General features: G+C 44.3%; 1 pseudogene; it reads right to left on the bottom strand.

Moving 5' to 3' along the window:
• Window positions 1-282: 282 nt before the first annotated feature.
• LOC115152663 (coiled-coil-helix-coiled-coil-helix domain-containing protein 1-like) lies at window positions 283-14,091 on the bottom strand (annotated as a pseudogene).
• Window positions 14,092-16,612: the final 2,521 nt, after the last annotated feature.

Genomic DNA, 16,612 nt, shown 5'->3' with positions numbered 1-16,612 from the left:
GCAAAGGGTGGCTATTTAAAGAATCTCAAATTTCAAATATATTTTGATTTGTTTAACACGTTTTTGGTTACTACATGATTCCATATGTGTTATTTCATAGTTTTGATGTCTTCACTATTATTCTACAATGTAGAAAATAGTAAAAAATAAAGTAAAACCCTTGAATGAGTAGGTCTTCTAAAACTTTTGACCGGTAGTGTATGATATATATATATATATATGAGTCTCTGGCCAACAACCTGAGTCAATGAACACATCTTAGTAGTAGGGCTGGGAGTAGATTTACTTGTGTAATTTGGGGTGTAACTTAAGCAGGGTAGTGGCTTGTTTTGGTTGAAGGCATCCCCTTGGCCAATGATGTGTTGCTCTGATATGGCTTTCACTGCAATCTGTGAGGAAATACATTTTGACAAAAACTGTTAAAGAAAATGCATCGCCTCATTCAATACTAATTAAATTGAAAGCATAACGGCTTTGAGCTATTTATTCACATTTGTAAATAATGTTTTACTTCCTTGTAGACACTAAACTGAAAGCGTAATCTAGCCGAAGACTTGTCATCCATCCATGCAGGGCTATAGTAGCATGCGGTAGCTGGGCACCTCAGCTGAGGAAGGGAAATTGTGGAAGAATGGAAAACAAAAGCTAAACAGGAGGGAAGACCTTCAAGGAAACAGACCCGGGGTAGATTTTTGTTATGACTTCTCCCAAGCCAGGAAAAGCCATAGAAAACCATGTTACCCATGCTGCCTGATTACCTTGTCTCCTAACAAAATGTTAAATATAACAATGCTGACCTAGTTTAAAACAACAGGGGGTCGGGAGAGTGGGGTGTGTGTGTGTAATAAGCCTGGAGCAAGGATTTCCGGTACACTGTGAGAATCAGCACCATACCTGGGCTTAAAAAACACACTTGTAGAAGGACTGCATTTCATTGGAACAAAGGGTGTCAGCAAAGTTGTTCTGCTTCCAGCATGCCATCATCATGGACATCTCAATGATCCACATGGCCTCTGTGGGTAAACAGTGTAATCACTTTCCAGTGTTGTTGTCATTGTCACCAAAAATATTAAAATGTTGAATAAAACACTGAATTATAAGGTACTACTAACTCAGCATGCTGATCTACATTGATTTCAAAAGAGAGTGGATAATTTGTGCACACTGCAGTAAAAAGAGGTGTAACAGGCAACATGGCGGACCGATCATATCATAGAGTGCTTGTCACGTCCTGACCAGTAGAGGGGTCATTTTGTTATTATAGTATGGTCAGGACGTGGCAGGGGTGTGTTTGTTTTATGTGTCTTGGGTTTTTGGTTAATCTTCTATTTTAGTATATTTCTATGTTCTTTCTAGGTCTTCTATTTCTATGTTTAGTTTATTGGGTTGACCTTCAATTGGAGGCAGCTGTTCCTCGTTGCCTCTAATTGAAGGTCCTATTTAGTAGGGGTGTTTTTCCCATGGGTTTTGTGGGTAGTTGTTCCTTGTATAGTCAGAGCACCTTACAGGACTGTTTTTCGTCGTTGTTTATTATTTTTGTTAAGTGTTCACGTTTATAAAAATAAAAGAAGAAGATGAGAACTGCACCCGCTGCGTTTTGGTCCACATTCTACGACGCACCTGACAGTGCTGAGGGCGTTTTAGTAGACAGAACATGGTGCAACATTTAATTCAACTGAAACAGTAGCCTACTGTACTGAACGACCAGTTGAAGAACATTGGGATTATGGTGGCCCAGAGGGCCCAAGAAAGGGAGAGTAACTGAACAACTACCGACCCGTAGTACTCACATCAGTCATCATGAAGTGCTTCGAGAGGCTAGTCAAAGACTTCAGTACATCAAATCAAATCAAATCAAATTTATTTATATAGCCCTTCGTACATCAGCTGAAATCTCAAAGTGCTGTACAGAAACCCAGCCTAAAACCCCAAACAGCAAGCAATGCATGTGAAAGAAGCACGGTGGCTAGGAAAAACTCCCTAGGAAAAACTCCCTAGAAAGGCAAAAAACCTAGGAAGAAACCTAGAGAGGAACCAGGCTATGAGGGGTGGCCAGTCCTCTTCTGGCTGTGCCGGGTGGATATTATAACAGAACATGGTCAAGATGTTAAAATGTTCATAAATGACCAGCATGGTCAAATAATAATAATCATAGTAGTTGTCGAGGGTGCAGCAAGCACGTCCGGTGAACAGGTCAGGGTTCCATAGCCGGAGGCAGAACAGTTGAAACTGGAGCAGCAGCATGGCCAGGTGGACTGGGGACAGCAAGGAGTCATCATGCCAGGTAGTCCTGAGGCATGGTCCTAGGGCTCAGGTCCTCCGAGAGAAAGAAAGAAAGAAAGAAAGAAAGAGAGAATTAGAGAGAGCATATATAAATTCACACAGGACACCGGATAAGACAAGAGAAATACTCCAGATGTAACAGACTGACCCTAGCCCCCCGACACATAAACTACTGCAGCATAAATACTGGAGGCTGAGACAGGAGGGATCAGAAGACACTGTGGCCCCATCCGATGATACCCCCGGACAGGGCCAAACAGGCAGGATATAACCCCACCCACTTTGCCAAAGTACAGCCCCCACACCACTAGAGGGATGTCTCCAACCACCAACTTACCGTCCTAAGACAAGGCCGAGTATAGCCCACAAAGATCTCCGCCATGGCACAACCCAAGGGGGGGGCGCCAACCCAGACAGGAAGACCACGTCACCACACACTCCTGGGCCAGACTATACTTAATCATAGGACCTACTGAAGAGATAAGTCTTCAGTAAAGACTTAAAGGTTGAGACTGAGTCTGCGTCTCTCACATGGGTAGGCAGACCATTCCATAAAAATGGAGCTACATCACCTCCTCCCTCCCAGACACGCTCGACCTCTACAGGGAAGAGGTTGGCACTCTGATGGTGTGGTACCAGGTAAACCACCTCTCCCTCAACCTGTCCCTCATATTCCGACCCCTTGACTTTTCCACATTTAGTTATTATTTTTATTTAACCTTTATTTAACTAGACAAGTCAGTTAAGAATAAATTCTTATTTACAATGACGACCTACACTGGCCAAACCCGGACAACGCTGGGCCAATTGTGTGCCGCCCTATGGGACTCCCAATCACGGCCGGTTGTGATACAGCCTGGATTCGAACCAGGGTGTCTGTAGTGATGCCTCTAGCACTGAGATGCAGTGCCTTAGACCGCTGCGCTACGTTACAGCCTTATTCTAAAATGTATTAAATAAAACAATTTCCTCAGCAATCTACACACGAATACACACAAAACCCCATAATGACAAAGCGAAAACAGGTTTAGACATTTTTGCATTTTATCAAAAATAAAAACAGAAATACCTTATTTACATAAGTAAACAGACCCTTTGCTATGAGACTTGAAATTGAGCTCAGGGCATCCTGTTTCCATTGAAAGTTGATTGGAGTCCACCTGTGGTAAATTCAATTGATTGGACATGATTTGGAAAGGCACACAACTGTCTATAAAAAGGTCCCACAGTTGACAGTGCATGTCAGAGCAAAAACCAAGATCGAAGGAATTGCTCGTAGAGCTCCGAGACAGGATTGTGTCGAGACACAGATCTGGGGAAGGGACCAAAAAAATTCTGCAGCATTGAAGGTCCCCAAGAATACAGCTGCCTCAATCATTCTTAAATTGAATAAGTTCGGAACCTCCAAGACTCTTCCTAGAGCTGGCCGCCCGGCCAAACTGAGCAATCGGGGGAGAAGGGCCTTGGTCAAGGAGGTGACCAAGAACCTGATGGTCACGTTGACAGAGCTCCAGAGTTCCTATGTGGAGATTGGAGAACCTTCCAGAAGGACAACCATCTCTGCAGCACTCCACCAAACAGGCCTTTATGGTAGAGTGGCCATACGGAAGCCACTCCTCAGTAAGATGGCGCCGACAGATATAGCAGATCTGCTTCTAGCTCCTAAGCAACTTTGCAGTATTCAGTTTGTTTTGTGTTATTTCTTACATTATGAGGCCAGATTTTTTTGGTCTTATTACATACAGCTCGGAAATAACTTTTGGATATCAGAGTGGCGCTAAATCAACAGCATTACAACCAGGCATACAACTTTCCCGAAATGGATCCTTTGTTCGTACCCGCCAGGGAAATTGGACTTATTCCAGAGGCTGCTCCAAGACACACCTGGCAGAGAAGACGTATTTGGAGTGTACTTTTAGTCCGACTCAAGAGGTGTGTACACCATCCACTGCTTCCGAGTATATTACTCGCTAATGTTCAGTATCTGGATAATAATGTAGACAAGCTCAAGGCGAGGATCTCCTTCCAGTGAGACGTCAGGGATTGTAACATACTCTGTTTCACTAAAACATCGCTCTCTCGAGATATACTGTCCCCGTCCATTCAGCCATCTGAGTTCTAAGTACATCTGTAGGCCGTCATTGTAAATAAGAATTTGTTCTTAACTGACTTGCCTAGTTAAATAAAAATGTTTTAAAAAAACAGAGCAGACAGGAATAAAGAACTCTCCAGGAAGAAGAAAGACGGGTGTATGTTTCATGATTAACCACTCATGGTGTGATTGTGATAACATACAGAAACTCAAGTCCTTTTGTTCACCCAACCTAGAATACCTCACAATCAAATGCTGACTGTATTACCACATCATCAACCACCCCGAGCCACGGCCTGTTCACCCCTTTATCATCCAGAAGGCGAGGTACAGGTGCATCAAAGCTGGGACAGAGAGACTGAAAAAACAGCTTTTATCTTAAGACCATCAGACTGTTAAATAGCCATCACTAGCCGGCTTCCACACGGTTACGCAACCCTGCAACTTAGAGGCTGCTGCCCTTTATACACGGACTTGGAATCACTGGCCACTTTAATCATGTTTACATACTGCTTTACTCATCTCATATGTATATACTGTATTCTAATCTACTGTATTTTAGTCAATGCCACTCTGACATTGCTCAATGTAATATACTGCTCAAAAAAATAAAGGGAACACTTAAACAACACAATGTAACTCCCAAGTCAATCACACTTCTGTGAAATCAAACTGTCCACTTAGGAAGCAACACTAATTGACAATAAATTACACATAATGTTGTGCAAATGGAATAGACAACAGGTGGAAATTATAGGCAATTAGCAAGACACCCCCAATAAAGGAGTGGTTCTGCAGGTGGGGACCACAGACCACTTCTCAGTTCCTATGCTTCCTGGCTGATGTTTTGGTCACTTTTGAATGCTGGCGGTGCTTTCACTCTAGTGGTAGCATGAGACGGAGTCTACAACCCACACAAGTGGCTCAGGTAGTGCAGCTCATCCAGGATGGCACATCAATGCGAGCTGTGGCAAGAAGGTTTGCTGTGTCTGTCAGCGTAGTGTCCAGAGCATGGAGGCGCTACCAGGAGACAGGCCAGTACATCAGGAGACGTGGAGGAGGCTGTAGGAGGGCAACAACCCAGCAGCAGGACCGCTACCTCCGCCTTTGTGCAAGGAGGAGCAGGAGAAGCACTGCCAGAGCCCTGCAAAATGACCTCCAGCAGGCCACAAATGTGCATGTGTCTGCTCAAACGGTCAGAAACAGACTCCATGAGGGTGGTATGAGGGCCCGACGTCCACAGGTGGGGGTTGTGCTTACAGCCCAACACCGTGCAGGACGTTTGGCATTTGCCAGAGAACACCAAGATTGGCAAATTCGCCACTGGCGCCCTGTGCTCTTCACAGATGAAAGCAGGTTCACACTGAGCACATGTGACCGACGTGACAGTCTGGAGAAGCCGTGGAGAATGTTCTGCTGCCTGCAACATCCTCCAGCATGACCGGTTTGGCAGTGGGTCAGTCATGGTGGGGGGTAGCATTTCTTTGGGGGGCCGCACAGCCCTCCATGTCCCCGCCAGAGGTAGCCTGACTGCCATTAGGTACTGAGATGAGATCCTCAGACCCCTTGTGAGACCATATGCTGGTGCTGTTGGCCCTGGGTTCCTCCTAATGCAAGACAATGCTAGACCTCATGTGGCTGGAGTGTGTCAGCAGTTCCTGCAAGAGGAAGGCATTGATGCTATGGACTGGCCCGCCCGTTCCCCAGACCTGAATCCAAATGAGCACATCTAGGACATCATGTCTCGCTCCATCCACCAACGCCACGTTGCACCACAGACTGTCCAGGAGTTGGCGGATGCTTTAGTCCAGGTCTGGGAGGAGATCCCTCAGGAGACCATCAGCCACCTCATCAGGAGCATGCCCAGGCGTTGTAGGGAGGTCATACAGGCACGTGGAGGCCACACACACTACTGAGCCTCATTTTGACTTGTTTTAAGGACATTACATCAAAGTTGGATCAGCCTGTAGTGTGGTTTTCCACTTTAATTTTGAGTGTGACTCCAAATCCAGACTTCCATGGGTTGATAAATTGGATTTCCATTGATTATTTTTGTGTGATTTTGTTGTCAGCACATTCAACTATGTAAAGAAAAAAGTATTTAATAAGATTATTTCATTCATTCAGATCTAGGATGTGTTATTTTAGTGTTCCCTGTTTTTATTTTGAGCAGTGTATTTATATCTCTCTTAATTCCATTATTTGACCTCTAGTTTTGTGTATTGTTGTGAATCGTTTTTAGATAATACTGCACTGTTGGAGTAAGGAACACAAGCATTTCGCTACACCCGCAATAACATCTGCTAAATATGTGTATGTGACCAATAACATTTTATTTTCATTTGATTTGAGTAAAAAGGCACATGACAGCCCACTTGGATTTTGCCAAAAGGCACCTAAAGACTCTCAGACCATGAGAAACAAGATTTTCTGGTCTGATGAAACCAAGATTGAACTCTTTGGCCTGAATACTAGGGGCGTCACGTCTGGAGGAAACCTGGCACCATCCCTACGGTGAAACATGGTGGTGGCAGCATCATGCTCTGGGGATGTTTTTCAGCGACAGTGACTGGAAGACTAGTCAGAATTGAGGCAAATATGAAAGGAAAGATACTTGATCAAAACCTGCTCCAGAGCACTCAGGACCTCAGACTGTGGTGAAGGTTCACCTTCCAACAGGACAACGACCCTAAGCACACAGTCAAGACAATGCAGGAGTGGCTTCGGCTAGAGCCCGACTTGAATCCGATCAAACATCTCTGGAGAGACCTGAAAATAGCTGTGCAGCAACGCTCCCCATCCAACCTGACAGAGTTTGAGAGGATCTTCCCCGTAGCTCAGTTGATAGAGCATGGTGTTTGCAACACCAGGGTTGTGGGTTCGATTCCCACGGGGGGCCAAGTACGAAGAAAAAAAAAAAATAATGTATGAAATGAAAAAAATGAAATGTATGCATTCACTACTAAAATGTAAAATCTGCAGAGAAGAATGGGAGAAAATCCGCAAATACAGGTGTGCCATGCTTGTAGCATCAAGTTTGGACACACTTGCTCATTTAAGGGTTTTTCTTTATTTGTACTATTTTCTACAATGTATAATAATAGTGAAGACATCAAAACTATGACACACGCTTGGCATTCTCTCAACCAGCTTCACCTGGAATGCATTCCAACAGTCTTGAAGGAGTTCCCACATATCAAATCAAATGTTTTATTTGTCACATGTGCCAAATACAACAGGTGTAGACCTTACAGTGAAATGCTTACTTACAAGCCCTTAACCAACAATACCGTTTTAAGGAAATACCTATAAAAAAAGAGCATCAGTAAATAGCGGGGCTATATACAGGGGGTACCGGTACAGAGTCAATGTGTGGGGGCACCAGTGTCGAGGTAATTGAGGTAATATGTATATGTAGGTAGAGTTATTAAAGTGACTATGCATAGATAATAACAGAGAGTAGCAGCAGCGTAAGGGGGGGGGCAATGCAAATAGTCTGGGTAGCCATTTGATTAGCTGTTCAGGAGTCTTATGGCTTGGGGGTAGAAACTGTTTAGAAGCCTTTTGGACCTAGACTTGGCGCTCCGGTACCCCTTGCCGTGCGGTAGCAGAGAGAGCAGTTTATGACTAGGGTGGCTGGAGTCTTTGACAATTTTTAAGGCCTTCCTCTGACACCTTCTGGTACAGTGGTCCTGGATGGCATGAAGCTTGGCCCTGGTGATGTACTGGGCCGTACGCACTACCCTCTGTGGTGCCTTGCGGTCGGAGGCCGAGCAGTTGCCATACCAAGCAGTGATGCAATCCGTCAGGATGCTCTCGATGGTGCAGCTGTAAAACCTTTTGAGGATCTGAGGACCCATGCCAAATATTTTCAGTCTCCAGAGGTGGAATAGGTTTTGTCGTGCCCTCTTCACGACTGTCTTGGTGTGCTTGGACCATGTTAGTTTGTTGGCGATGTGGACTCCAAGGAACTTGAAGCTCTCAACCTGCTCCACTACAGCCCCGTCGATGAAAATGGGGGCGTCCTCCTTTTCCTGTAGTCCACAATCATCTCCTTTGTCTTGATCATGCTGAGGGAGAGGTTGTTGTCCTGGCACCACACGGTCAGGTCTCTGACCTCCCTATAGGCTGTCTCATGATCAGGCCTACCACTGTTGTATCATCAGCAAACTTAATGATGGTGTTGGAGTCGTGCCTGGCCGTGCAGTCACGAGTGAACAGGGAGTACAGGAGGGGACTGAGAATGCACCCCTGAGGGGCCCCCATGTTGCGGATCAGCATGGCGGATTTGTTGTTACCTACCCTTACCACCTGGGGGCGGTCCATCAGGAAGTCCAGAATCCAGTTGCAGAGGGAATTGTTTAGTCCCAGGGTCCTTAGCTTAGTGATGAGCTGAAAGGGCACTGTGGTGTTGAACGCTGAGCAGTAGTCAATGAATAGCATTCTCACATAGGTATTCCTATTTTCCGATTGTGAAAGGGCAGTGTGGAGTGCAATAGAGATTGCATCATCTGTGGATCTGTTGGTGCGGTATGCAAATTGGAGTGGGTCTTGGGGTGCTGGGATAATGGTGTTGATTTGAGCCATGACCTGCCTTTCAAAGCATTTCATGGCTGCAGATGTGAGTGCTATGGGTCAGTAGTAATTTAGGCAGGTTACCTTAGTGTTCTTGGGTACATGGACTATGGTGGTCTGCTTGAAACATGTTGGTATTACAGACTCAGACAGGGAGAGGTTGAAAATATCCGTGAAGATACTTGCCAGTTGGTCAGCGCATGCTCGGAGTACACGTCCTGGTAATCCATCTGGCCTTGTGAATGTTAACCTGTTTAAAGGTCTTACTCACATCGGCTGCGGAGAGCGTGATCACACAGCCATCCGGAACAGCTGATGCTCTCATGCATGTTTTAGTGTTACTTGCCTCGAAGCGAGCATTGAAGTTATTTAGCTCGTCTGGTAGGCTCGTGTCACTGGGCAGCTCTCGGCTGTGCTTCCCTTTGTAGTCTGTAATAGTTTGCAAGCCCTGCCACATCCGACGAGCGTCAAAGCCGGTGTAGTAAGATTCGATCTTAGTCCTGTATTGAAGCTTTGCCTGTTTGATGGTTCGTCGGAGGGCATAGCAGTATTTCTTATAAGCTTCCGGGTTAGAGGCCCGCTCCTTGAAAGCAGAACCTCTACCCATTAGCTCAGTGCGAATGTTGCCTGTAATCCATGGCTTCTGCTTGGGGTATGAAACATAAGATATTACAGTTTTTAATGTCCCGTTAGTTGGGTATATGTGCTTTCAGTTCGTTCCATTTATTTTCCAGCGATTGAACGTTAACTAGCAGGATGGAAAGCAAAGGCAGATTAGCCACTCGTCGCCTGATCCTCACAAGATACCCTAATTTTTTTTCACAAAATCTCTGTTTCCTTCTCCAGCGAATGCCGGGGATCTGGGCCTGGTCGGGTGTCTGTAGTATCTCCCTCCTGTCCGACTCATTGAAGAAAAACTCTTTGTCTAATTTGAGGTGATTAATCGCAGTTCTGATGGCCAGAAGCTCTTTTCAGTCATAAGAGATGGTAGCAGCAGCCTTATGTACAAAACAAGTTACGTACAACGCAATTTTTTTTTAAAAATAGCATGGTTGGTTAAGAGCCGATAAGACGGCAGCCATCCCCTCCGGCGCCGTCTACATGGTATATGCTGAGCACTTGTTGATTGCTTTTCCTTCAGTCTGCAGTCCAACTCATCCCAAACCATCTCAACTGGGTTGAGGTCGGGTGATTGTGGAGTCCAGGTCATATAATGCAGCACTCCAAGTACTCTCCTTCTTGGTGAAATAGCCCTTACACATCCTGGAGGTATGTTGGGTCATTCTCCTGTTGAAAAACAAATGATGTCCCACTAAGCGCAAACCAGATGGGATGGCGTATCACTGCAGAATGCTGTGGTAGGCATGCTGGTTAAGTGTGCCTTGAATTCTAAATCAATCACAGACAGTGTCACCAGCAAAGCACCCCCATACCATCACACCTCCTCCTCCATGCTTCACGGTGGGAACCGCACATGCGGAGATCATCCCGTCATCTACTCTGCATCTCACAAAGGCACGGCGGTTAGAACCAAAAATCTCAAATGTCTATTGCTCATGTTTCTTCGCCCAAGCAAGTCTCTTTTTCTTATTGGTGTCCTTTTAGTAGTTGTTTATTTGCAGCAATTCAACCACGAAGGCCTGATTCACGCAGTCTCCTCTGAACAGTAGATGTTGAGGTGTATCTGTTACTTCAATTCTGTGAAGCATTTATTTGGGATGCAATTTCTGAGGCTGGTAACTCTAATGAACTTATCCTCTGCAGCAGGTAACTCGGGGTCTTCCTTTCCTGTGATGGTCCTCATGAGAGCCAGTTTCATCATAGCGCTTGATGGTTTTTGCGGCTGCACTTGAAGAAACTTTCAAAGTTTGACATCATTTGAGTCAATTGGAGGTGTACCTGTGGATGTATTTCAAGGCCTACCTTCAAACTCAGCGCATCTTTTCTTGACATCATGGGAAAATCAAAAGAAATCATCCAAGACCTCAAGTCTGGTTCATCCTTGGGAGCAATTTCCAAACGCCTGGAAGGTACCACGTTCATCTATACAAACAATAGTACGCAAGTATAAACGCCATGGGACCATACAGCCGCCATACCGCTCAGGAAGAAGACGCGTTCTGTCTCCTAGAGATGAATGTACTTTTGTGCGAAAAGTGCAAATCAATCCCAGAACAACAGCAAAGGACCCTGTTAAGATGCTGGAGAAAACAGGTACAAAAGTATCTATATCCACAGCAAAAGGAGTCCTATATGGACATAACCTGAAAGGCCGCTCAGCAAAGGAAGAAGCCACTGCTCCAAAACCGACATAAAAAAGCCAGACTACGGTTTGCAACTGCACATGGGGACAAAGACCGTACTTTTTGGAGAAATGTCCGCTGGTCTGATGAAACAAAAATAGAACTGTTTGGCTATAATGACCATTTATGTTTGGAGGATAAAGGGGGAGGCTTGCAAGCCAAAGAACACCATCCCAACTGTGAAGCACGGGGGTGGCAGCATCATGTTGTGGGGGTGCTTTGCTGCAGGAGGGACTGGTGCACTTCACAAAATAGATGGCATCATAAGGCAGGAAAATGATGTGGATATATTGAAGTAACATCTCAAGACATCAGTCAGGAAGTTAAAGCTTGGTCGCGAATGGGTCTTCCAAATGGACAATGACCCCCAAGCATACTTCCAAAGTTGTGGCAAAATGGCTTAAGGACAACAAAGTAAAGGTATTGGAGTGGCCATCACAAAGCCCTGACCTCAATCCAATAGAACATTTGTTGGCAAAACTGAAAATGTGTGTGCGAGGAAGGAGGCCTACAAACCTGAATCAGTTACACCAGCTCTGTCAGGAGGAATGTGCCAAAATTCACTCAACTTATTGTGGGAAGCTTGTGGAAGGCTACCCGAAATGTTTGACCCAAGTTAAGCAATTTAAAGGCAATGCTACCAAATGCTAATTGAGTGTATGTAAACTTCTAACCCACTGGGAATGTGATGAAAGAAATAAAAGCTCAAATAAATCATTCTCTCTACTATTATTATGACATTTCACATTCTTAAAATAAAGTGGTGATCCTAACTGACCTAAAACAGGGAATGTTTACTAGGATTAAGTTTAAATGTATTTAGCTAAGGTGTATGTAATCTTCCGACTTCAACTGTATGTGGAAGGGTCTACAGACAATAACGGATTACAAAAAGAAAACCAGCCCCGTCGCGGACATTGACGTCTTGGTTCCAGACAAAATAAACGTCTTCTTTGCGCGCTTTGAGGACAATACAGTGCCACCGACGCGGCCGCTACAAAAGACTGTGGGCTCTCCTTCTCATTGACTGACGTGAGTAAAACATTTAAACGTGTTAACCCTTGCAAGGCTGCCGGCCCAGACACCATCCCTAGCCGCGTCCTCAGAGCATGCGCAGACCAGCTGGCTGGTGTGTTTACAGACTAATTCAATCAATCCCTATCCCAGTCTGCTGTCCCCACATGCTTCAAGATGGCCACCATTGTTCCTTTTCCCAAGAAAGCTAAGGTAACTGAACTAAATGACTATCGCCCCGTAGCACTCACTTCTGTCATCATGAAGTGCTTTGAGAGATTAGTCAAGGATCATATCACCTCCACCCAACCTGTTACCCTAGACCCACTCCAATTTGCTTACCGCCTCAATATGTCCACAGACGATGCAATCGCCATCACACTGCACACTGCCCTGTCCCATCTGAAAAAGAGGAATACCGATGTAAGAATGCTGTTCATTGACTGCAGCTCAGCATTCAACACCATAGTACCCTCCAAACTCATCATTAAGCTTGAGACCCTGGGTCCTGGACTTCCTAACTGACCGCCCCCAGGTGGTGAAGGTAGGAAATAACATCTCCACTCCGCTGATCCTCAACACTGGGGCCCCACAAGGGTTCGTTCTCAGCCCCCTCCTGTACTCCCTGTTCACCCACAACTGACATGCACGCCTCCAACTCAATCATCAAGTTTGCAGATGACACTACAGTGGTATGCTTGATTACAAACAATGACGAGATATATCTACAGGGAGGAGGTGAGGGCCCTCGGAGTGTGGTCTCTGGAAAATCACCTCTCACTCAATGTCAGCAAAACAAAAGAGATGATCGTGGACTTCAGGAAACAGCAAAAGGAGGACCCCCCATCCACATTGACGGGACAGCAGTGGAGAAGGTGGAAAGTTCCTCGGCGTACATATCACCGACAAACTGAAATGGTCCATGCACACAGACAGTGTGGTGAAAAAGGCGCAACAGCGCCTCTTCAAACTCAGGAGGCTGAAAATATTAGGCTTGTCACCGAAAACCCTCACTAACTTTTACAGGTGCACAATTGAGAGCATCCTGTTAGCCTGTATCACCGCCTGGTACGGCAACTGCACCGCCCACAACCGCAGGGCTCTCCAGAGGGTGGTGCGGTCTTCACAACGCATCACCGGGGGCAAACTACCTGGACTCCAGGACATCTACAACACCCGATGTCACAGGAAGGCAAAAAAAGATCATCAAGGACAACAACCACCCACTGCCTGTTCACCCCGCTTCCATCCAGAAGGCGAGGTCAGTACAGGTGCATCAAAGCTGGGACCGAGAGATTTAAAACCAGCTTCTATCTCAAGGCTTTCAGATTGTTAAACAGCCATCACTAGCACAGAGAGGCGGCTGCCTACCTACAAACTTGATATCGTTGGCCACTTTAATAAATGGAACACTAGTCACCAGCCTATTCCTTTACTAGATTGTGGTGTTTTAGGTTTTGTTGTGAAATTTGTTAGATATTAGGTTTTGTTGTGGAATTGTTAGATATTACTTGTTAGATACTGATGCACTGTCGGATCTAGAAGCATAAGCATTTCGCTACACGTGCAATAACATATGCTAACCATGTGTATGTGACCAATAAAATTGTATTTTATTTGATTGAGTTATCTATACTTTTACTCAAGTATGACAATTGGGTAATTTTTCCATCACTACCTAGCCCCTTTCTTAATTTTCCTGTTGGCAACCTCATCTTTCAGAGACAGCGGCTTGTTGTTGGGTTTCAGAACAGGCTTTTTCTGCTTTCTGCTCAACATCCGAATGACCTCCTCCTGAAGAGCAGTCCCACCTTGCATCGCCATTGCGGCTTGCACAAGTTATAACAGTTATAACACGTAGCTAAATAGCGAAAATAAGAAAGTAATATATTGCTTTCGCAAATACATAATGGCAAAACATATACGTGTATTAGTGATATTTTCTCTAACAACATTTCCACTAGAGAGAAACGTGGAGCGCAATCTTTGATTGTATTTTGCTATTACTGTCGCAATGACTAAGTTACGACCATGCATTGCAAAATATTAACGTAAACCATTTGTTTTTTTTCGGTCGAACAATGAGCTGCACCCAAATAATTAAGAATACTTTAATAGGATATCTTCGGCTGCACCTCTGAAATATTTTTAAAGCGCAAATCTGCGATTGGTACTTCCATTTTTTTTACTTTTAAATGAATATATTTGATCATTGATTCTTGAAGAATTTAACTTAGTTCAACTTAGTTCAACTGTCATACCCCATTAGAACCCCAAATATAAGCTTGTTGTCACGGTTGTCGTAGGGTAAAGCGGACCAAGACGCAGCGGGGAAATGTGCACTCATCTTCTTTTTATTTAAACGGACAAGAAGGTAAACCAAAACAAACACGTACACAACAAAAACACAACGACTAATAACAGGTCGGTAAGGCAACAAAGCTATACCAAGCACAATCTCCCACAAAATACCAAAACAAACACATACCTATTTATAGAACCCTCAATCGGAGGCAACGAGAAAACACCTGCCTCCAATTGAGGGTTCAACCCCCAATAAACTAAACATAGAAATACAAATGACTAGACTAAACATAGAAATACATAAACATAGAACATTGCCCAAAACCCGGAATAATAAATCAAACACCCCACTAAACACACAACCACCCCGAACCACATAAAACAAATACCCCCTGCCACATCCTGACCAAACTACAATAACAAATAACCCCTATACTGGTCAGGACGTGACACTTGTTTTACGCCATTTGTAAACAATGTAATTATAGCCCCAAAACATGGTTAAAACTATAATTTTGATATCATGGATGGTCAGTCATGTATCCATAGCTCTGTCTATGAATTTGAGAGTGGTTACATTTCTCCATCCCCATCCTTCAGCTCTTTACCAAAACAGTGACCATTTTGTTATTGTTTGAACTGAAGTTTTCCCCTTTAATAACGCCATTATTTTTTGTCTATTCATATTGTATCAAAGGCGTTACATAACTTGCGTGTCCAATTTATAGATTACCCATTTTAAGAGCCTTTCTTGAGCTTATGCATTCTTGCCCATGGGCTGCAATAATTCACTGGCATTGGCACATTCTAAATCAGACACATTCTGTCTCAAGGATACCTGGAGTTTCCAGTGGAAAGGTAAGCATGCAAAGATAAATATGTTGACTCTCCAATACGGCAGTGTAACATTTTAGTTAGAATGTAGGGCAAGTCAAAACATTGGCCCACTTCTTGGGCCACGTTGTGTGGGGGCTGCAAACTCAGCAGATATTAGTGTTGATAGTTCTGTCAGGTGAATTCAACTCCCAATACACAAAACGGGATCTTCAAGAGATGACACACAAATCTAAGGAACGTTAATGGCAGTATAAGAGTACCTTTTTTATAAATAGGTGAATCAGTTGAAATAAACTGAGAGTTTTGAAATAAACAGATGGTTTTGGGTAGTGGACTTGCAAAATCGATAAAGCAGTAATACACTATTTACATTGCATATAGGAAATTGTCTAATGCATTCTTTCGTGTTTTTACTGGGTGCCATTTCCACTGAAATGTGGCAGTGATTAGGCCATGTACCATGGAGATGGCCATAAACAACTGCACAACATTTCATCCAGCATCCTTCTAAGACCATTTAAGTCGGACCACATGACTGCTGCACATAACTTCAAACCCAGATAGAGTTACAGTATAGTAGGTGGGCAAAGTCATGTTCTCCAACTTTTTTATCACGTGGCGTGGATAAAACCAATATGATTAACGTTTTCCTGTGTGTGTGTGTGTGTGTGTTGCAGTGATTCAGTTTGCTATCGTGTTTCCTGACATCGAAGCTGCTCAGAGGTATGCTGGACCCTCAGGGAACAACACAAGGCTAGTTAGGGCTCTTAGTAGAATAATATTTATCAGTTAATATGTTTACTGATTATGTTTGCTTTCCTTCCTAGTCAGGTTTCCGTGGGGGTAATATTTCAGCAGATGGGCTCCAGGATATTCACACTGGCACATTCCATTGATTCACCGCCTCCTGGACCCAACGTTTCTGGTATTCACTCTGTCTCTGCACGCTTATACCTGGAGGAAACTTGCATGAGAGCAGTTGATAAAATATTTGATGTGCAGCCAGCATCAGTTGCTCCTCAGGAGCCTAATCTCACCGCAGTCAATTAGGTATAGCTTTGACATCCAAAGGTTTAGGGCTCAATGATACATATAATTGGAAAGAGACAATCACCCTACAGTATCTACAGACCAGGGAATGTAGTCCATTCAACAAAGCTATATCCTGGTAATTTGACAGGAAAAAAGCAAACGAGATATTGAT

Source organism: Salmo trutta, chromosome 18 (assembly GCF_901001165.1).
Source record: "Salmo trutta chromosome 18, fSalTru1.1, whole genome shotgun sequence".
Lineage (NCBI taxonomy): Eukaryota > Metazoa > Chordata > Actinopteri > Salmoniformes > Salmonidae > Salmo > Salmo trutta.
The sequence above is the reverse complement of the archived record's forward strand: the minus strand, read 5'-3'. Positions and strand labels throughout refer to the sequence as shown.